The 23,375-nt window shown below is 51.4% G+C and overlaps 1 protein-coding gene and 1 long non-coding RNA gene across 6 annotated transcripts in view; one reads left to right on the forward strand and one right to left on the reverse strand.

Annotated features, from left to right (window-relative positions):
• ARHGEF9 (Cdc42 guanine nucleotide exchange factor 9) overlaps positions 1–23,375 on the reverse strand; it is a 239,427-nt gene that overhangs the window by 209,086 nt on the left and 6,966 nt on the right. For all 5 annotated transcript variants that reach the window (XM_041118918.1, XM_041118921.1, XM_041118919.1 and 2 more), the window contains exon 4: positions 22,772–22,827. The gene's annotated coding sequence lies outside the window, so the exon portion shown is untranslated. The remainder of the gene's footprint in view (positions 1–22,771; positions 22,828–23,375) is intronic.
• On the forward strand, positions 21,414–22,425 carry LOC121232491. Its single transcript, XR_005931018.1, has 2 exons — positions 21,414–21,857; positions 21,910–22,425. It is a non-coding gene; the product is annotated as an uncharacterized LOC121232491 (long non-coding RNA).

Consider the following 23,375-nt stretch of genomic DNA (forward strand, 5'->3'; position numbering starts at 1 on the left):
ATCCCCTTCTCCCACCTTCCAGCAGCGCTAAATTTGCTTCGAAACCCACTGGCCGCCCCCAGCATCGCACAGCGCTGCCGATTTGCACTGACGGCCTGGAGACGGCACAGCAAAGGCACCGGCAGCCTTGCAAGGCAGCAGCCGGAGCTGGAATGCACCGAGGGCCCCCGGGGACACGATCTTCCACTCGGCTCTTCCTCTGCGGGATCCAAAATAACAAACAAGAAGGAGCCTTTGGCCATTGTTTTTCGGGGAAGGGGGGTGACGGGGAGAGGGCACGCGGCGCAGCCTGCCAGAAGGCATGGCTGAGCTAAGGAAGTCCTGCCTGGGCTTCGGTGTATCCGCTCCTCTCCAGGAGGGGCGGGGGGAGGCAGGAAGGAGAGAAAATAGAGAACAAATGATCATATAACCCTTGAGAGAAACCTGTCTGCTCTCAGAGAGCGTATTTAGCCCAAGCATGCAGCGCCTCTTGCTATACAAAAGAAAAAGAGGAAAGAAAACCCCGCCAGTTCTTCCGTTACCATGTTCTACCAACAAAAAAAAATGGGAGGAAACAGATGTTAAGCTCTCCAGCGTCAGGAAATTATCTCTTTCATGAGGGTACAGTTACTTCAGTGTATTTAGGTCAAATAAATAGGGAGAGAATCGTGACTTCACCCCCTTTCTGTTATGTCTCTGCAGACGTTTCGGCCTCTCTCGGTGCCGCTCCAAAGACCAACTGCAAAGCCGCTTTTTCACGCTTTTGCAGCACGCTCCCAGAGGATGCAGGCAGGAGCCAGCCACGCTCGAGCCCCTGCCCGCCTGGCAGATCCCCACCGGCAGATCCCCAGCTCGCAGCCACCCGCACCACAAACTGCTGCAGCCCCTACAAAAATTCAGCACCTCTTGTTTACGGGACGAGAAGGACGGTTTGCTGCTGAGCTTCGGCCAGGCATGGCAGTACTGCAGCTTGCATATTAATTTTTTTAAGTAGAGGTAGAAGGAGCACGGAGAAGAGACTTGGGTGAAACATCTGCAAAAGGGATCTCCAGGCCATTAGCAAGCGCAGTTACGGCTTTCCGGTGCTGGGCTCCCTGAGGAGCGCTGAGCAAGTGCCCATAGGAAGCGACCATAGAATTTAACCAGCATTTTACATGCTCTGCAAAATAGGTTACACAGGAAGTTAAACCCCCTCATTAGGAGCAGGAGGCAGACAGGAGAGCAGTTTGAATCCTTTTCCAGTCGGGTGTCCACAGACCTTATTGAAACACTGAGTTTTCAGTGGCAGAAGGGAATGTGCAGCAATGCTTTCACTCCATCACTGAGGGCAACCTACCAGACAAGTTAACACTAGGCAAACACGCCACTTACCCTGTGGCAGCATGCATCTGCTGGACACGGTTTTCACTGGTTTAAGCCAAAGCTTTTACAGTACTGGATCTGCGTTTGTGCTTCTGCTGATTCAATAGTCACCAGGCAGACGGATGGATGCACAGACAGATAGCTCCATCCCTGTATTCATAAGGACGGAACTCAAAACTTCGGTTTGAGTAAATCAGTTCACTCATGTATAATTTAAACATTACTTCCTTCCCATTTTTGGAAGCTTTAGAGTTTGTGTGATGGCTAAACACAATGAAATTAGAGCAGGGGAATCATTTTGCCTGCAGCCAAGGGAGAGACAGAGTTGCTCAACTGCATCTGTCAGATAAACTGGACTTGTGCTGGTACTGCCAGAGGAGAGACCAGCTCACTGCAAACATGAGCGGCTCCACACGCGGAGCTTGGTGGGCCTGATGAAATGGTGTGACGGTGCAGAGAGGTGCCAGGCAGCTCACCAGGGTACCAGTACTTGGCTCTGCATCACACTGAGCCCTAAAATCGTCCGCTGAGTCAGCAACAGCAATATATGCAGTGCCTGCACAGAAAAGGGGAGAGAGCCATCATCTAGCTCCTCATGCAAAGCTGAGCAGGAGAAACTCAAAAAGAAAACACAGAGGTATAAAAGCACATGTTAATTGCAATCAAAAGATGAAGATGTAACTTCTAACTACTGAAGCTGAATTTCAGAGCAAGGCTCTGCACAGAGCCCTGAAGGCTTTGGCATTGTACCTGTTGCTAAATGTTTCTCCAGACTCATGCAGCTGACCCATGAATTGCAGATGAGAATACACCCTTTGCCCATTTAACCAGCATTGTGTTTGTGGTAGCATTAGCCCTTGCACGCTCCTTCACATTTTCATAAGCCCTTTTTTGCAACTCTAAATTATTTTGCTATACAGAAAATAAAACTAAAGTGAGTATCAAACAGATCCAAAAGGATACTTTTGCTACTGATACCCAGGATGCACAGGGACCCCCAATAAAATGAGGGAGCCTGAAAAAGTAGTCATCTTCCAGAACAAGGTTATGTTTTGATGCACAATAGCTGTCTTCCCAATCTTCTTAGGTATTTGGTACCAACTGACGCCATTATAATATAGAAATATCTGCCGTTACATGTAGATTATTTAAGCTGTTCAGTAGTCAGTTGAAAGTAGTTAATTATATATAAGAACATTTAATTACTATCCAGTAGCAGATGAAGGTACTCTAATACCACAGTGATGAGCTAAAATGCAACAGTACAGGCAGATTCAGGGGTCTACACCCATACACGCCCCATTAACGTCAGTTGAACAACATCGAGCCGCTGGCTGCCATCCTTCGTGAGGATGCTAGGAGGCAACGACTTTATGATGCTTGTGACATTACTTTGCATTCCCAATTAGTCAATTTAGTAGAGATGCCTCAGGAACTTTACAGCTATGACATTTCTCTGCACTGAACCCCTTAAAAATCCCTTCCTTTTCCAAAAATCCTTGAGTAAAAAAGCATGGCTGCCCGTAGTCTGAACATATGAACAGAAATCAGTAGCCAGCATTTAATTGTTTATATCTTGAGACAAAGATAGTGTCTAAATAATTGTCTATTGTATCCCAGAGACAGTACAGGAAAGCTCTTCCCCTAGCAGGGAGCCTACAGGTCACACATGCTTCTGCCATAACATTTGCTATAAATAATCTTTGGTTGAGCAAAGGTTTGTGCTAGTTACAAAGCAGAGAAAGGCAGGCACTGTGCTCCTATCGGTTTCAGCCATTAGCTCTCCCCAGAGAGTGCATATCCTACCCTATTGTTCCTGCTCAAATGTTTGAAAGAATTATTTTTTCCTTGCTTCTTTTGTTTGGGGAGTTTATTTATATTTCCTCTTTGACATGGAATTACTACTAGAAAAAATAAGTGCCATCTTACAAGGCAGCTCACCAATGCCAATATTGAAATTAGGTGCAGAGGGTCACATTTGTAGATATATTGCTATAGTTACAGACCTTGCAATCTGTGTTTCTGTGTTAATGTATGTTCAGCACATTCAGCTCAGGATCAGAAACAAAGAGCTGAGTGCCAACGACGGCCCCAAATTCACATGCAAAGACTGGAAGCACATGCAGCAACAGGTTCTGCTCAAACATTTCCAAGAATTATTTCAGCATATTACTCAGCAACTCCCTTACATTGCCCTGGTGATGTCAAAGGGTATCTCACACTTACTTAACTGCCTCCCTCAAAGTCCTAGTCTATCTCCAGACAGGTATCAAGTGACCTATTCTTTTTAGGAAGTTATATGGGTGGCATTTCCCCTGTACTTCTTTCCCCCGTGCCCTTTTTCCTTATAGCAGTGTGAACAGGAACCATCATGTCTTTCAGGTTTCTCCATCAAACAGGCCAAACGCATCACCGTGCCAAAAGAGGGAAATGGGAAGGCAACGACGCAGGCTGGAGGGCTGCTCCCAGCTCTCATAAACAGGCTGCTAGGAACAAACTTGCCACATAGCCTTGCTTTATAGCACAGCAAACCGCAATGACCAACACCTCCTTTAAGCACAGACACAACAGCATAGGACTCAACAGTTGGTTGCTGGTTTGCTCTCAACTCCCCAAGCACCACGTTACAGAAAACCTAATTGATCAAGCAAAGCCTTTTGACTAAAAGGTGAGGTATAGCCTTACTGTGCTCTGAAATTGGTGGCAAGTCTCAGATTGCTGCCCAGGGTGTACAAGCGCCTTTGCCTTCAACAGCAAACAATTGCTTCAGGAGTCTTCTGCACTGCTTTTGAGTACCATCAACCCCATTTCTGGATATTTGGAGATGCACCTGCTGTGCATTTGGCCACTGCTGTGTTCCGGGGGTATCCAACTTGGGAAGGCAGGTGGCGTTGCTTTTAGGCAAGTGAAAAACCTAGTCTTGTGTTTCTAGAAAAGCACTGTGACTGCTGGGTGCCTGGCCTGCTCTCTGGCTGGGGCTTTTCATCCCAGAGAGGCACAGAGCTTTTAGGGGTCTGACACCCACCTGCACCTTACTTCTCCCTCACAAGGTAGGTGTATCACCAAATCCAGGCATGCCCACCCCATGCCCAGAACCCTCAAAAGTCACAAGGTGCCTCCTCGACATGCAGACACCTTTCTCCTGCCTTCCACCCTCAATAGCAACAGTGAAAAATAATCCTTATTTGCATCCAGAGCCATTACACATGGGCTGTGACCACACAGTTAGCCCAGGCTGACGCACACAGTGGTTGCTTTGCAGGAGCTGTCAGTGGGTGCGTGATGTTTGGAGCCCAGTTCTGGTGACAACGCTGCCATTGCTGTAGGTGTTATCCTGCATTCATGCAGTCCAGCTTGGCCAGAGCTGGCCCTCACATGCACGTCTTATAACCCAAGACTTCAAAACCTCGGTTTGTCGATGCAAGCCTGCCCTGCTGACCCGAAACAGATACTAAACCAAACAAGCAGCTTTTAAGCAGGCACCATGAGCGCATCCCCTGTCTGGACCGCTGCACGGTCTCACCAGCATGGCTTTTCCCCGCAAAAGGGGCTGTCAGCTCACATTCCTCACGCACCAGGGCCCCGCTCGAGCCAGCCACACTCCGCTGGGCGACAGCGGCAGCAGCCGGCTCTGAACATAGGGAAGCAACATCGGATTCAATTAGCATCATTACCAATGAGCTTTTTCATCTTCCGGCTGTGCCCCCGCCGTGCACCCCGGCTGCCGGGATGGGGCTGTGCACACACAAGTGGCCACACGGTCATGTCTCCTCTGCCTTCCCACCCTGCCCTCCTCAAGGATACACTTATCCCTTTTTTAGGGTTAAAAACCCAGCTGAGCAGGAGCAGCTAAAGGCTCCCCTTATCACCATTTACGGAACAAAGCCTGAATCTTTTTACAAGGAGCTGGGGATTTTGTGCCAAGTATTAGGCATCTTTTTATTTCACCCTCTTCTATATTCTGTTAAGTCGCTGTAGTAACTCCTTTTCAACAGCAAGTGAATTTATTGCTACGGGTGGTAAGGGACTAAGCAAAATCCATAAGCAGGAAAGGACAGGACCAGTCACCCTGAAAGTGCCCATCACATCCCCTCTGAAGATGCATCTCCCCATCTCCAAGGGTGAGCCCAGCACTCTTACATCTTCACCCGTGCTTTAAAAGCACAAACGGTTTAGGAACAGATGCCGACAACATCCAGTTTGTGCAGGAAATTGCACGGCATGGATATATGAACATTGCTATCATGCGAAAAACTGACACGCTGATTTGCCAGCTCATGTCACACAAACCTGAATTCTTTATACACTACAGCATTTAGCAAACACCGAGCAGCAGTGATACCCTTGCCACAGCTCTGGAAAGCCCTGGACCTTCACAGCAGCAGGCCACAGCAAGCCGGGCATCAGACTGCAAATGCAGTAACACATCTTGGAAAAGACAAGCATATATGTTTCTGCAAGGACATGCACCCTGTTGGAGGCACAGGACCAGCCCACAGAGAGTCGAGGTGCACTAGCTCCTGTTTTCTCAATGATTAGGTTCAAACCCGGCTCAGCTGGCGCAAGAGCTACAGAAACTCCCACGCTGGCACTCGACCTGCCCGCACAGGCAGGGCAGGGCTGGCCCTGGCTCCAGCTCACCGGCACTGCCAGGGTTTGCAAAATCTGCTGAGTTTTCTGGATGTTATTCCAGCGTTGCATCTTTTATTTGGCTGGAGCTAGCACTCGGTACCGAGGCAAAATCACCTTGGCTTACAGGCCATATGCTGGATCTTTGTTACGCGCTGACACATTTCCTTCCTGTAGTAAAATGAGCAGGCTTTCCCATACATAGGCTATATCACTCCCATGAAATAAAAATTCTTTAAGGAGTCAATCCTTCCTGTCCATCCCACTCGAGAAGTATCAAAAAAGCACTCTGAACTGTGGTCATACCCAACCATTTGGCACGCGGGCTGCAGAACACCTGAGGACATCAGGATGAAGATGGCAAATATTTTGACAGGTTACTGGTCCCAGTAACAGCACCTTCCCACAACAGCTGTGATTCACCGTTCACGTCAGCAGTGTGGAAAAAGTGACCCCTTCTTCCTTCAGAGGAGACAAAACAAGTGCTTAAGAAAAAGTGTTTAAGAGTGTGGGCTTGTCCAGCAGAAAACCGGAGCAAAACTCAATTCCCACAGAAGCCAGAGGGATCTTCCACTGACTTCAATTCCTCTTGGGCTTTTTCTTGTCTGTCTTCAAATACATGCTCCCTCCTCCCCACAGCAGCGTGCAAACGAGACCGAGGGCCCCAGGGGATGGCAGGAAAGCCATCGCTGGCATTAGCTGAACAGCTGCTCTTTCACAACTACTCGCAGCAAGAAAATCGAGAAACCCGACGTAGTCAGCGTGGCAAAAATAATCTCCCTCAAAGACGTGGCAATTGGGAAGGGCTGCAAAGAGCTTCCCCCTGCACACGGGCAGGCAGATGCTTCGATCCTGACAGCATCGGCTGAGGGCGTAGGTACAGAAATGCACGCTGGGCAGCGACTGCTCTGCCCCGCGGCCCCCAGCGGGTGAGGAAAACAGGTCCAGGGAAGCCAGGAATGAGGCAGCAAGAGGAGCGCCAGTGTACCCAATTAAAACCAAACTTTTTGATCCTCACGTCAAAGGCATACGCCCATGTTCAGTTTGTTTTCAACCCCAAAAAGAAAACTGCGCTGAACTTTCCTCCCAAGCCGCACCTCTTCTGACACCCTGCTTCAACAGCAGCTTCAATGGCTGTTGGATGCAATAGCAGAAAAGGGGCAAAGGAAGAGATAAATGAATTAAGCATCTCATTTGGGAGCTGGGCTATATGCTGAATATGAAGTTCTGACCCATCACTACAGCAATGCAGCTCCACAGCCTCCAGGCCAAATCTGGCTGTCGTTCACCCAGCTCAAAACATGGTCTCCTCATACCCTCATAGCTAGAAATCACAGTTTAAGCTGCATGAGGCTGAACCCCAGCTTGTTACCACCAGCAGAAGGAAACAGCACATTAGCACAGGGCTCCAAAGAGTACTTCACTGGACTCTCTGCAGAAGATCTTGTCCCAGATTGCTACCTCTCTAGAAACCCTCCTGCACGCTCAGGAAATGCTCACAGCCCGTCCATCTCGCAGACACCCCTAACCACAGCTCCTACCCAGCCGTGTCCCAGCCGCCAGGGAGGAAAGCTGCACCTTTAGCATAAAAATCAGATTTCCCACTTACATGCTCAAACATGTATTTAGGTGCCTAAACTAAACCTGAATTAGGGATCTCAGTATTCATTCTTGCAATAGATTTATCCTCGTGCAGCAGAGGGTATATAAAGAACCAGGGAAATGCAGCACCAGAGGGGTTTCTCCAACCCCACCATTCAGGCAGACCTGGTCTCCAAAGACAACTTTGTACCTAAATCCATGGCTCCTTCCTGCTCCCAGCAAAAGTTGCACCTCCTTTTGTGAGTGTGCTTGAAGGAAGACAGGCAATGCTTTTGCTTTTCTGAACAGTGCCCCAAGGAGGATCTAGCAATTGAGTCTGTGTCCACTGGCCATAGCACTGCGCACATCCATGGAGTTGTCCTGCAGCACCCTCCAGTAAAGCTCTTCCCCCAAAAAATCTTCCTTGTGTTTTCAACTCTGTCTTATCAAACATGTTTATGCTGTAGCTGTAAATAAAGGTGAAACTCTCCAGGAATGAAAGCAAGGTGCCTGGAAAGATTATAGAGTAATTATCACTCAGAAAGTTCAAGCCTGAAACCATATGAATAGACTCCCTATATTTATTATAGACAGTTTACATGGCATTGCCCTAATTCTTTATGGGTGCAAAACCCACTGATTACAATCAGAGGAGTATTAAGGAGTAGAAACACATCAGCCTGGATCACGGGTTCTATACAACCCACTGCTTCCTCCTATGCTCTGGACAAGGGCAAATGCTTCAGAGGAAGGAGGCAAGAACTTCATTAACGAGCAATTATGGAATAATCCGTGCCTTGGAGAAAATTGCTTCTAGCTGTGTCAAACATGAGTTGCCTTATACCCTGAAATGCATTTATTTACTTCCCTTTTATACAAATATTTCTACCTAATGCAACTCATTATCTTCATAAAAGTTTATTAAAACACTTGGCTTTAACTTACTATGGCAAGAAGTCAGAGGGACCAATTATAGACCAGAGAGAGGCCAGAAAGGCATTGCCTGCCCTTGGGGGTTATTACAGGCACTGCTGTAGTATCCCAGAGCGAGAAAACACCAACCACTGAAGAGTCAGAAGCAAAGATTTGGCTATTGCTCCAGCAGATCCCTTCTGCAGGACCCTTGTTTGCAAGCACCAACTTACTTTACGCAGTTCACAGCATTAGACCTGGGCAGAAGGTCCCGCTGGGTAGCCCAGCTGAGGAATTCAGCTCCCTTCCTGCTTGCAAAATAACCCGCACGCTCAGGTGTTTGCCCATTTACATCAGCCTTTTGTGGCACCCTTTTCTCTTGCCTCCCCAACGTGCTGCCTTTGCTGCCGGCGGTGGGAAGCACTCTGCATGATCTGTGTACCACCAGGCATGATGCATCGCTCACGGCAGAAGTTGCGGCTGGGCTAACGAGGCAATGGGAAGAGCAGGAGACTGGCAACGTCGTCGTCGTGCACCGTAATCAGACAACAAAGCTGCTCTGCAGCCAAACGCTTCTTACACAAGCCCCAAACGCGGGGCGGTTTGCAGCATCGCCTTTTTTTGCTCCCCTTGCAGCCACATCGCGGGGTAACCGCACCAGAGACACCGTTCCAGGCACACATCCACCCCAAACCTTGCTCTCCATAGGTGAAGTGGGGACCTGCAGCACCCCAGGACTGCCCTGCCACTCTTACGCAGAAGGGCAGCACCTCAGCCTAGCGACTAACTGAATTTTTTCCTGTTTTTCCTTCCTCTCAGCAGCCTGCTCTTAGGAACGGGAGTGGAGCCTATTCAGTTCAGTCAAATTGTTAAGCGGTGGCAAGAGCCCTCCCGGCTCTGGCACTGTGTTTGCAGTCGGGAAACCTGAAACAATTCCTTTCTCATAAGCAATTGCGGCTGATCCGGCACCGCCTGCCATGGGCCCACGCTGGAACCCAGCAAACCTTCTTGTGGTTCTGCTTTAGGTTCAGTTCGTTCACTCAAAAGAATTAAAAACCAAGCAGAAGGGGGTTTAAGATCCATCTTCACTCCCCTTAGAATATTTAAGGCTTGGCCTTAAACATCTTCCTTTGCAGGAGTGGAAACCCACATAATGCAGCATTTCTGTAGCAAGGGTGTTTCCTTGCTATGAAGCTGACAAAGCTTTCCATGCAAATCGCTCCCCCAGCCTATAGAGCTTTCCAGCTGTTGAAACTCCATGCCATCTTCCTAATTCTGCCAGAATTAGGTGGGAAAAATAAGGTGCTTTACTTTCCAGGGAGCCTGAGGTATCCATGCAGCCCTCCGGCTGGAAATAAAACCTGCCACCGTCACTGCAGCATGCAGCAGCCCTGAGAGCAGAGCACCCATTCAGCTGGACCCCATTCAGCGTCAGGAAACAAAACGGTGCGGCAACACGAAACATCAGCTGAAGCTACCAGGTCTGAGCCGGGGAAGTGACGAGACTTGTGGTGCTCTCCGAGCTCCAGCCCAGGTCCAAGCAAAGCCCCATGTCGTCTCAGCTTCCACTTCAATATATGTTAACACAAGCCTTGTCTTCAAGGCCAAGGTCTTTGCCATCCGTAACTACCTCCTTGGGCAACTGAAGAGATAATTCATGGGAAATATCACCTAAAAAAAACCCGATCCATTTGGTTGTGGAGAGACCCTTCACAGACTATACTCACATATTCCTTTTATCATTTAACTAAATGTAACTTTGAAATTTAGCTAAAGGACCGAGGAAAAGTCACCCTGGGAACTGCTGCTCAAAGCTCCCGGCTCAGAGCAGGAGAGCCCCTGGGAGAAACCAGCTCCCTACAAAAGGCTCTTATCGCTCCCCTAAGACTGAAGGAGCAATAACAGGAAGAAATTGTTTTGGCAGGACTTACACCATATAAAGTAAACTCACCGGCCGCTGTTGTATAAAATCTCACTGGAAAACACAGGCAGCCATCATCCCCTGTGGCTGCAGACAGCATCCCCCGGGCTGCGGTGGGCTCCCATGCATCCGCCCCGGCCGCGCTCAGCCCGCCGGCATTGCCCGCGCCGTGGAGCCACGCACAGCGAGGTGTGAAAATTCTTAGAGGCCACCACCTTGAGCCCTGCTTCTTCTCCCGGTTTTCCCCATTACTGATAAGCGGATGGTCCGAGCGTGATCGCAGTGGGTCACCGAGGGACGCAGTGTGTTGCTCGCCTGCTCTCGCTGCTGCCGGTGTCTTTTTCAGCTCCAGTCTAGGGTGTGGAAATCAGAGAGCGGAGCAGAAGCCTAGGACGTGGTCTACACCCAGGAACGCTGTCGAACTCCCTACAGCAGAAGGGAGGGATGGAAAGATGGTAATGGGCTCTGGGGCTGGTGTCTTTGCTCGCTGGGCAAACCTTCCAGTGCAAACCCAACTCCTTGTGCTGCTCAGAAACCCGGTGGATGCTCTCCTCCTCCTCCTCGCTCTCCGCTGCGCTGCCCGAGCTCAGGCAGGACCCCGGTGCCGCGCTCCAGCCGACAGCATCCTCTACACCAGCGTGGGCGAAGGAGGTCAGGCACTGCCGTGGTCCGGCGGTGAAGCCCAACACCAACTGCTTGGCCGAAACCGAGAGTCCGGAGGCTCCGCGACCACACCGCTCCAGCTAGACGCGCGACTTCATACCACTTCAGCTAAACAATTCCAGCACTGAGGGCAGACGCTTACATCGGTGGCATTGTTTTTACACACAATAGGCATTTTCTATACCCGCAAGTGAAACGGGGCAGTTTTAAACCAATTAATGGTTCTCTCAAACAAGTCTCTGAGTGTACGGGAGGCCTCTGGCAGACAATGTCAACCCAGTTTCAGGGGGACGGCGTCAGCTGCTACCCCGCAGCAGCCCAGCATAAGAGGAACAGCAAGAGCAAACGAGCTACAACCGCTCCCAGTGTGGCTTGCTCAGATAAGGGACACAGGACCGCTACTGCCAGGCTCCTCATCCCTCTGCCAGGCACGTGCTTTGCTGCGCTCGTCACCGTAGCATCAGAGAAGCCTTTTGGGTCACTTTCTCTTGCCAGCGCACAGCAGCAGCAGCCACCCTATTTCCACGAATCCAGCAGAGCCCTCAAACTGAAGCCGGTGTCTTTTGAAGCAAAGATACCAACAGCTTGCTGTAGCAGCGAAGGGGCCAGCGTGCATCTCCTGCTGCCTCGCCAGCCGGGTGATAACACCCTCACCGGCCAGCGTTAGATCCAAGGGGGTTCAACCCCTCACCTACGCACACTGAAGCACGGCAGCTGGACCGAGACAAGCCTCCAGCAGCAAATTCACTCCCAGCGCAGGGCAGGTTGCTGGCAGCACCGCGCAGCCCACGCACGGAGGGGCTGGCTGCCTGCGCAGACTCTCCGGGGCTTTACTGGGGCAGCAAAAGCTCAGCTCTTGGGATGCAGAGTTTGCAAGAGCCCTGGGAACTTCCACACTTAATTCTGCCCTGACGTGCAGTGGCAGAGGAATGTCATGCATGCAGCTTCGCTCTTTACACCTGCCCTGGTTTGGTGTTTTCCCTCTTTTGGGATGGCAGCCAAAAGCGAATGAAAAACCCAGCGAGGGGGAGCTGAGAGCCCAGGCAGGCAACCCGAGGGGTGAGCAACCGTCCTGGCAGCAAGGGAGAGCACAATTCGGACAGAAAAGCTTTCAAATCCTCTTGCTTCTGCCGGCGGGCGAGTCATAGCCAAAACATTACGCGTAACCCTGCGCGAGAGGACCTGTGGTTCGCACGGGTGAGGAACGGTGTTTTGCAACTTGGATAGCACAGCCTGGGAAATACAGCTATCGCTGCCAACCATCTAAGCCACAAAGATTAGTTAAGGGGAAAAAAACAAAGTGAAAGCAAACACAGGCAGCGCAGCGTTCACTCCACCGCTCAGATAAGAAACTGAGGCACGGACAGGTTAACAGGCATCCTCGGTCACGCCACGAGACTGCGGCAGATGAAAACAGAGCCTGCCACGTGCTGTACCTGCCTATTTACACCTGTGCGATCCAGGCCACATTTTTTGGCATCTCAAAGGCAGCGTTTTGATGGGTTTCCCCACACACCCGCATACGCTGATTTTGCATCACTCAACGCGTCTGCTATGCAGCACCCACAAGCAGGAGCGGGCTAAGCAGCAAGAAGCTGCAAACTGCGATGAGGCACCATGCCCTGACTCCTGGTGCACTCCACGTTTTCCTTAACCCTGAGGATTCCTGCGAAAAACCTGAGCAGTAGGTTTGAGCAGAAACACAGGGATCCAGGCTAAGTGTGAACTCTGCGCAAAACCAGCTTTGAGCTCTGCCGTTCTGCCAGCAGCCCTGGATACTCTGCAACATCCTTTTAAACACAGCGAGACATTTTAGGATGTGAGCAAGACCAAATCCTGCTCTTGCCCCAAACAATAGGCTCTGCAATAATGGTGCAACCAGAATTTCCTGTGCGGCGGCGCGCGCCAGCTCCCGGGAGAAAATACCATGGGAAAGCGCTGCCACAAGACAAGCCGCTTTGCAGTGCACCAGGGCAACTCCTCCAGGCTCCCAGGCCGCTGTTTTTGCAACAAGCAAAGCACCGCAACCAAGTCCAGGCCAGGAAGCAGGCAAAACCACACCAGCAGCTCGAAACAGAAGCCATCCAGCCTGGGAATGGCTGTGGATAATTCATTATCGCACCAAGCTTTTTGCAACATCTGGACGCGGCTTTCTCTCACGGATATTTCACTACCATGCAGTCCTTGTGAAAACATCACGTCAGAGCAGGTTATGATTTGGAAGGCTTCAATCTTACCCTGGCTGGGCTGAACCTGAACATCACCGCTCTCGCAGTGCGGGAAGCTCGGGAGCGGGGCTGGCCCCGTGCATCTCGCAGTAAGGCAACCGGTCCACAGACGGCACAGGTCCTGGCGAGAAAAGAGCAACCGCTGGCACCGCATCGGACACCAGGAGGTAGCAATTGTGTTCAAAATGCTCCATTGTTGACCTGTTGGATCTTCTACTGAGAATGAGGGATCAAAACGGATTGCAATCCCAAACACAAAGAAAAGCAAATGAAAAAATCCTACAGCAAAACAGCAACTGGGTATTCCACAGCTCTGCTGGGCTCAAGGATTTGAGGACAGATGGGGAGAATTACTAGCAAAACAGGAACGGACTAAACCAGCATGCTTGACACAGATGCCACTGGCGCCCTGCTCTAAGCTCAAGAGCTTTTTGTCTTTCCACCTGACAGCACGACACAAGAGCTACGGGCTTGAAGCTGCAAACATCATGCACCTGGGCTCTGCTGCCATCCCCTCCCTGGTCCAGGGACCTCTGACCCTTCTCAGCTGCAGGAGATGCAATGTTCAGCATGCAACACAGGGTGGAGGATCACCCTTACATACTCAACATCTTTCTAACATCTCATCATTACCATCTCTCTAGCTCCACTTGTGACACTTGTCATCAAATATTGGTGTCTTTTATTTTTCTATAATCTTTTTCAAAGGGTGGCAGAAACCATTTCTACGAGTTTTTTTGGCCCTGAAGTTACATATCTGCCTAGAAGTATTGTATTGGGTCTGCGTGGCAAGGATTTGGTAGCAGGGGGGCTACAGGGGTGGCTTCTGCGAGAAGCTGCCAGAAGCTTCCCCCACATCCAACAGAGCCAATGCCAGCCGGCTCCTAGACAGACCCGGCGCCAGCCAAGGCTGAGCCCATCAGCAACGGTGGTAGCACCTCTGGGAAAACAGATCTAAGAAGGGAGGAAAGTTGCTGCGTGACAGCAGCTGGGAGAGAGGAGTGAGAATACGGGAGAGAAACAACCCTGCAGACCCCCAGGTCAGTGCAGAAGGAGGGGGAGGAGGTTCTCCAGGCACCGGAGCAGAGATTCCCCTGCTAGTGCCCACCTTCACGTGGTGAAGACCATGGTGAGGCAGGCTGTCCCCCTGCAGCCCAGGGAGGTCCACGGTGGAGCAGATCTCCACCTGCAGCCCAGGGAAGACCCCACGCCAGAGCAGGGGGATGCTCAAAGGAGGCTGGGACCCAGTGCAAAGCCCACACTGGAGCAGGCTGTGCCTGAAGGACTGCAGCCCGTGCAAAGGACCCCATGCCAGAGCAGGGGAAGAGTGAGGAGTCCTCCCCCCAAGGATGAAGGAGCAGCAGAGACAACGTGTGATGAACTGACCTCAACCCCCATTCCCCATCCCCCTGCACTGCTCAGAGGAGGAGGTAGAGAAATCAGGAGTAAAGTTAAGCCCAGAAAGAAGGGAGGGCTGGCAGGAATGTGTTTTTAAGATTTGGTTTTATTTCTCATTACCCTACTCTGATTTGACTGGCAATAAAGTTATTTCTCCCTAAATTGAGTCTGTTTTGCCCATGACAGTAATTGCTGAGTGATCTCTCTCTGTCCTTTTCTCGACCCAAGAGCCTTTTGTTCTATTTTCTCTCCCCTGTCCAGCTGAGGAGGAGGAGTGATGGAGCAGCTTGGTGGGCACCTGGCATCCAGCCGGGGTCAACCCACCACAAGTATCCATAGTAAAATATGGAAAATACAAGTATCTTCTTTTACATCCAGCAGCGCTTGCCCTTACGCTGCACAGCAGTCCCTTCCCCATCAGCCCAGGAAGCCCCTTGCCATGGATGTGCAGAAAGCTCAGCATTTATTTCACGAGGAAAAAGGTCAGAAAACAGGTGATGGCACCCAAACCTGGCTGAGCAGTGATCCCAAACAATTCGGGATGCTTCAGGACCTCTAATGAGATCTCCTGGAACTAACACAACTGGCCAAATTTAGTCCCTTACTGCTGGATTTATACATATAAAGCATAAATTGTTGCAAAGCACATTGCTACGAGCTGTTTAGAGACCCAGCGCTTGGGGCCTTTGCTCCAGAGGTATGCCGATACACAATAAAAAGGCCAGTTTTTGAGGAAAAACTGTACACCCAGCAGTTCGCATGTTGAACAGGCGACTGGTAAATAAATGTTTCATTAAACTTCACAGCAGATAACTGTTTAAAAAAAGCAAACCCTTGATCCCAAGATTAAGGAGGACCTCTGGGTTTAGGATGTGGACAGAAGAGATGAGGACAGAGATGGTGTGGCCGGAGAGCACGTGCTGGCTGGGACCCGAAATCCAACAAACACCCCACGCAAGAAAACCAACTCCCAGAGCCCCAGCAAAGCTCCTTGGTGTTTCCACAGTGAAGGACTGGCTTTACTGCCCGTGTGTGTCTGGCTTGGGTCAGGACAAGCAACGGGCAGCTCAGCAACGTGTTCAAAGGAAGGGAGACGCAGAGCTGTGGGCTCCAGCTGGGATGATGCCCTTTTTCCAGAGAGGAAAAGTGGAGAAACCACATGCAAGAACATCAGAGCAGTGTGAAGCTCTCAGAGCTCAACCTACAGCAAAAAAGCCATTTACAGGGAGATAGCTGGAAAATGCATTTTTAAGTGGCTTCATTGAAAAAAAAAAAAAAAAAATCCAACACTACTCTGTGATTTCTTATTTTAACGACCACTCAGTGCCCTGCAGGCTGCAGGGAGACAGGTAACTGGTCTCCCTGCACTCAGCCCTCTGCACACGACGCCCCAAAATTCCTTCGCTAGCGTGTAGGTGCACAATATTTTGTTATACCATTTAGGCACCGGGGAACCCTTCCCCAAGAGGCTGCGGTTTCCAGACGTGCATCGTTGCCTGCTTTAATTATCAAGCCGAGCTCACCCTGCCCATCTCCTGTGCTACCGAAATCCTTTCTGATGTTTGCAAAAAATGCCCCCTTCTGGCAAATTATAACTCAGGTTTTCAGGTCATATTGTGTAGATGAAGAAAACTCCAATAAATCTGTCATTTAACGGAAAATTAATGCTGCGTCCCAATGTCAGCACCGAACACAGAAATAACCACTTTTCCACAGGCAGCTGTTGCCTGTTTGACGCAAGAAGGCCAGATACAACAAACCTTAAATAAAAAAAGCCCCACGAAAATCAAAGTTGCTGATGCTTATGACCTGAAACACGGCTTGCAAGAGGCCACTGGGGCAAGACACGTGTTCAGATCCCTGGCTCGTGGTGCTGGCAGGAACCTGGCCCATGGAGGAGGCAGGGTGGGAGCAGCACCCACCTGTCCTGGGGCAGAAGCAGTGCTCCTTGTGCATTTTGTTTGCTCCTTCTATTTCTCCTCTGTTTTACCCACGTTATTTACGGGCTTTTTTTTTTTTTTTTTTTTTTTTTTTTTAAGTGAGGCAGAGCGATTTTATTAAATCAGCTAATATTACTGCAAAAATTGGGGAAGTCTTTGAGATCACGAGACACAAACAAACAGCCGGGTAAACACAGGCAGAAATAACTGCTCCAAGCGTAAGCAGGTTGCAGTAATTAGCTGGGTGGTTTTCAGCTCCCAGCCTCAGATCCTCTGGATTCCTGAGACTATTTCTGAGAGGTCTTAGTAAGGTAAGTCCAAAAGCAAACCCATTCTCACACTTCACCTGCAAGTTTCACAGAAGCCTGCAAGCTGAAAAGAATAAAAAAAGCCCTGAACAGGGTGGTTGAGAGCAATTAGTGCTCAGGAAAACAAGCGGTAACAGCAGCAGGAGAGGGCAAGAGACTCCGGTGCTTGGGGAACCAGGATGGAAAGAGGTAACGTTTGCAACAGGTATGGGATGAACCAAAAATGGAGCAAAGAGCCAGAAAATGAACCTGTTGCACCCATGACTTTTAGTACCCAGGATCAGGAGCTGTAGTTTCCAGACTCATCCTTTCAAGGCAGACCTTTCCCCAGTGCCTGACTCATCAGGAGGCTCCCCCGAAGGAGACGACGCATTTTCCCTTCCCTCGCTCGCACACGTACACGCGATGCACCTGCTTCTTCCTCCTCCCACGAACAGCTTCTCCCCGCGGACCACCGGCTCCTCGGGCCAAAGGGCTCACGTCCCACCTGGGAGCGATGACCACCACCCAGCGCTCCGGTTTGAGAACCCCACCAGCAACCGGCTGAGCTCTGGGCCCTGGGACGGGTCATCTTTTGCAGGAGGAAAGCATGGCAGCGCGGTCGCCACAACCGCTCTGAACGACAGAGCCCACCCTGAGGCCGCACAGCCGCCCGTCCTGCCCTGCATCCCCACCGCAGCCGGCACCTCGGTGATACAGGACTTTTGCTGTATCGAGGTTTTGCTCCGAGCGGCTCTCGTCGCATAACCTCCGCGGGTAACGCGGATGCCGGGCAGCACAGCACACCCCTCTCCCGCCCCGACACGACCACCCAGTTGGTTCTCCTTACAGGAACGCGTAGAAATCAAATTAATTAATTCCAGCTGTGCACGAGGGCGTGAACAGCATTCACACCGCAGCAGGGAAACGAGATGGCACAGCAGAAATTGGGCACTCCCAGTCCCGCTCTGGTCACTTGTTCAATCGGGGACGGAATGCCGCTCGCGTGAGCCGTCCTGCCGGCACCGGGCACCCTCGGCACACGAACAGGGCAGTGCAAACACCTCTGTGCAGGGTCTCCAGCAAAGCACCCACGCGGACCGGGACAAGTTCACTCACTTTAATAGACGTAAAATTGGCACTTTTATTTACCCCAAAGCCAATCAGTGAAGATACCGTGGAGGGAGTGAGCAGCATTCCACAAATACTTGATTTGAACAGTTACAGTACGTTTAGATCCAGCTCGCTGCATCACAGACTGAGGTTTTAGTAACCTGTAACCAACACAGCCGCTAAGTCCTGTGCAACACGACTTTTGCACCGCAGCCCGGCCCGATTTAAAAATGGAGCTGGTGCTGGCTTTGCCGTGAGCTGTCGTCACTTGGGGGAAAGTGTCGTGCCTCGTTTTATAATAAAATGCGAGGGAGGAGCAGGGAGGTTATATCAGCTATTAATCCCTGTATTTTGAAATATCTAATAAATGTTAAGATGTAAAGCAAAACCAGAGGTGGAGATCTGAACACGGCATCTAACAGGAACCCTCCAGCCAGGCTCCGTAAACACATGACTAAGACTTTCTCACTGAGGTTGCCCCATCGGCTTCCCTGGGACTACTAAAACCAGTAAGGACTGAACCCTCCCAACCAAAAACCATTCGCCACAGCCAACAGAAACACTCTCCTGGACTCAAACATACTTTAAATCAGCCTGGGTGAGTAATGACCCAGTTCTTAGGCAGTTCACGCGAGCGTAAACCAGGCATAAACTACCGAAATCTGACACATACTGTGGAAAATACAAACAGGCTGCGATCAGAATTGGGCCCACAGTAGTAACTGCCCAGCTCAACTTCCAAGTTGGTACTTCCTCAGTAGCTCGAACAAAAACAAAACCAAGAAAAAGATTTCCATTTGACGTTAGACAGCGGGTTTTTTTCCAAAACTAATCTGAACTTCGCAGCTCTGAGCTCACACTGGGGGGGGGGGGGGGGGGGTGTCTGTCCCGCAGGTACCTGCGCGGGGAGGGGGGCTGACACGTATTTATCGGGTCAGAATACAAAAAGAACTGATGCCACCCTCTCCCCCGAGGGTCCCGGCTCCCAGGGCGAAGCCGCCGCCGCCCCTGCCCGCCCCCAGCCCCGCACCGGGGTCCCCCTCCCGGGGCCGGCCCCGCTCTTACCTCTCACCGCATGGCCTCGCCGCCGCACGCTAACGCCGTCCCGGGAAATAACTGCAAGTCTTGAAGTCGAAATGTTTAAAAAAAAAAAAAAAAAAAAAAAGGAAAAAAATACCCAAACTTTTTTTTTTTCCCCCCAAAAAGCGACTAATGGCGCGAGCTCCTCCGAGAAAAATAAAAATTAAAAAAAAAAAAAGCTAGAAAAGGGGGTGCCCGTGCCATGCACGGCCCCCTCCGCCGGGCCGCCCCCGGGACCTGCCTCCCGCCGCCGGCCCCGGGACCGGCCCGGGACCCCCCCCCCCCGGCCCCGGCAGAGCGCTCAGAGAGCGGCGGCGAGGGCCGCCCCGGGCCGGGCGAGGGCCCCCCCGGGGGCCGGCGGCCTCCCGCGGGCAGCGGGGCGCGGGGGGCGCCCGCCGAGGCCCGGCGCGGGCCGCGCTGCTGCTGCTGCTCCTCCGCCGCCGCGCATCCCCCGCAGCCCCGGCCCGTCGGGGGCCCGCCCGGTGCTCGCCGCTGCCCGACCAGAAGAAGAATAAATAATAAAAAGTTAAAAAAAAAAAAAAAAATTTTTTTTAAAAATTTTTTTTTTTTTTTCTTCAGAAGGTCCCGGGCCTGGATGCGAGCGGGAGCCCGGAGGGAAACTTTCTGCAGCCGGTGCGGCGAGGAGCCGGTGTCCCGTCCCCGTTTCTTCCTCCCCGCCGCCCCGGCCGCGCTGCGCTCCGCGGGAAAAGCGCGGAGGAGGCTCCGCGCCCGCCCGCAGCGCCCCGGGGTGAGGGAGGCTGCGCCCGGGCGGCGATGCCCACAGGGGAAATTTGGGGGCTGGGGGGGGGGGAAGATGCTGACCCCGCTCACCGCAGCCCACGGGGTTGTGTGTCGTCCCGTCCCCCGTCCCCCCCCCCCGCCATAAGAACAATCGGAGGAAGCGTGGCCGCATCTGCTCCCGCCACCGGCGTGGTGGGGTCACTGGGGATACAGCCCCCCCCCCACCCCGGCACCCAGCAGCCCTGGTGCATGGGGAAACTGAGGCACGGGGACTTGGCCTTGAGGAGCTGCGGGGTGCGGCGGGCCTGGGCACAAGCCCGGCCACGGCACTGCTGTGCAAAAAGGGGTCTGGGCTCTTCTGCGGGGGGGCCAACACCCCAGCTTTGCAGGTGCCGACGGCAAAAAAAGGCACTTCACCTCGGGCACGTGTCAGACCACCCAACGCCAGGTTTCACCGCACCTTCTCCACCACTACTGAACAGCCCGCATGGGGAGATTTTAAAAACTACCTCGGTTTTATCCAGGCTCCTTATTCCTGAACGGAGCTGCCATCGTGGGCTGGGCGCACTGTTAACTTCTTCCCAGCTTCTTTTGTCTTCCTCTCTGGGAGGAAGGCTACTTCTTTCTCCACCTTTGTCTTCCTCCTCCTCCTCCCGCAGAAGGCCACCTGGGCAAACCCTGATCATTTGGCTTTGGCCAGGTGCTTCAAACTACTCATTTGACAACCCACAGACACCTGGTGAAACAGCACTAAGCTTTATCAGCCCATTCCCCAGCCAGGACACGACACAAGTAGGAGCCCAGCTTCCTATTTCCACCCCAGAAAAACACCCCCAGAGAAAACAAACTTTCCGAGCAGCGCTGCCTGAAAGCTTATAACAACGAGGCAGGGCTCTCCCAGCCCCAGCCGCTCTCTGTAGAGCCCCTGCAAACCCAGCAGTGCTTTCCATCAGCGCCCGGTCTGGAAGCGTTCCTGCACAGATAAATAGGAGGTCACACAACTGAAGGAATTGCTTTTGTTTTAAGAAACAGCCTCTATAATGTTAAAAATACTGGAGGGAAGTGAAATCATTTTTTAAGCAAGGCTTAGTGGATTTAATTGCTGCTTTTCCATTGGATGTAACTGGTGTTTTAAGGTATAGTAGTAGTGTTTCCCATGGAGAGGCAGGTGTGTGCTACAGAAAGAGGGTGTCATTAATAGGATAACCACAATTAGGTGTAATTGGGATCATCATATCAATCATTCCATGGAGCAGCCCAAGCTCAGACTTTTCCACTTGGTTTTCCGATTGTTTCAGTGATGCATCAAACTGCAAATGCTTTCTTTGGCTTTGGGCATAGGCAGCAAAGCACCCCTTAACTTTTTACACCATCGGCCCGTTCACAGAGAGTTAACCTGAGCACCAAAAATCCACCCCAGTTGCTCCAGTGCTTCTCCAAACATTCCTGTCCATCCCTACCTGGCTTGGGGTGGAGCTGCGATACCTCTGTGCCACAGAGCTCATGCAGTCTGGTGTTTTACTTTCTTTTTTACTAAAGAGATTTATCAATATACCTGAGAGCAGGGTGGATCTGCCAGGAAAAAAAAATTAGTGGGCAAAAGTGTGGCTGCCTTAGTCTTGGAGAGGTGGAGAATAACGCCTTTTCCATAGGAAGAGTGAGATTTTGAGAGTGTTCATTAAGCTACAGAGGAGGACAAGAGATGGGGGGCTCTTGATAGTCCAGAAGGATGCTGTGGTGGGTACAAGAGGCAATACCTTGCAGTTGTCGTCCTGGTACCCTTCAGTCCTGATCTGCAAAGTCGCACGAATACTGCAAGAGGGAGCAACGCCCTAGTGCAAAGCTGTCCATGGCTGCATTGCCTTCATCTCCCTTTCCTCAGTATCAGCAGCACTGTCCCTGCTGCACCCCAAAACGGGCCAGGCCTGGGTAGCTCATGCTCCTTCCACGCTGCGGTTCCCATCAGAGGGATTTAAGCTCACACTTAAGCGCGCAGCGTAACCGAGAGCCACCGCAGCCGGAGGTATTCGGCTGCGTCACCGGCAGCTTGCGCTGCCGGCAGTGCCTGCTTCGAGTGCCACCGCACCAGGCAAGGACCACGTTGTCTTTCTGCTCCGAGGAGGAGGAGATGGGTCATCCCCGATGTTTGGCGGAGCAAACAGCATCGCAGCACGGCGGCATTTGAGGCTGTTTTCATCTTGCTGGCAGGCTGATGCTTCTCCCAAGGAAAAGCTCAGCCATGCTGGTGCCTCACACAGAGGTCGCATCCAGCCCCCTCCCCGTCCCATAACAGCCAGCACAAAGGGAAAAACCCATGGGCAGCCCCAGCGCACGCAGCACTGCCTGCCTTGGGTAGTCAAACACATGAGGCTGGGGGGGTTGGCTGTGAAAATGAGGGCTCTTCTCCGGATTGCATTTTCTATTTGCACTCAGAGCATTGAGCAGTGTTGTCTCCTGTTCTCCTCTTTGCAGGAAGCAGCTAAAAGCTCATTTTTCCAGAAAAGAAAGGTGAAAGTCTGAGGAAATCATGCAGCTTCATAAGGTGGGCTTGAAGAAAACCTTCAGATGCATAAAAAAAAAAACAAACCACACAATAACCACAAAATCCAGGGGCAGCAATGCTGACATGCTTGTCTGTGTATCTCCCAGGAACGAGGGTAACACCGCACAACCCTCAGCCCTTCTTCCCCCCAAACCCAGCTTTTATGATGTAACAGCCCTTAAATCTTAACAAACAGCAGGGCTTTTTCTTCCCTCTGCTAAATCAGCACCTGCCAACAGCCACCTTAGCTAGCCTAAGGTGCATCGCATCAATTCCTTTCCCCTCCCTCCCACTAATATTATTTCCACTTTCTTCACCTAAAGCTGCCCGTGGCCCAAAAATCACTGGAGTGGGCCCCGAATTTGTGACTGATCAGAAACACCTCGTGCACTTACCTGCTGTATAGCAAGTGCTCCAGACCTCCTTGGCTGCTTCTGTAGAGATAACCATGCTATAAGAAAACCAGTAAACCACGAACTATTGAATGACCCGTAGAGAACTTTCCTTAAAGATACTGAGATTTTTGTTTTGTTTTTTTCCTATGGACTAGAATGAAATCTAGACCAGGGCCACACATCACCAGCTGACCAACAGCAGTTACTAAGACAGCATGGTTCTGTCCTGCCTTCAGGATGGTGTCTAGCTCTGGCCCTTTCTGACCTACTGACTTTTGAAACTGGATTTTGGTGTTTGATTGTCAGGGGTGTCATTGCAGAGCCCTGAGCAGTGATGCTCCCAGGAGGTTGGCTACATGCCCACGAGAGAAGAAACCTATAGCTATGTGGACACAGCAGCTGCTTCAGCATCCATCCTTCCAGAGATATCCTCAGCTTCAGCATCCCAGCATCTCCCTACCTTGCCTGGGGGTGAGGAGGCCAAGCCACACCATCTCTCCAGCCCCCCCAGCACCATCACCCTAGCAGCTCTAGGCTGCCCTTTACAAAGACCCTCCAAAGAAAAAAAAAAAAAACCTCTTACCCAGCACAGGAGCACTACAGC

This window comes from Aquila chrysaetos, chromosome 21, assembly GCF_900496995.4.
Source record: "Aquila chrysaetos chrysaetos chromosome 21, bAquChr1.4, whole genome shotgun sequence".
Lineage (NCBI taxonomy): Eukaryota > Metazoa > Chordata > Aves > Accipitriformes > Accipitridae > Aquila > Aquila chrysaetos.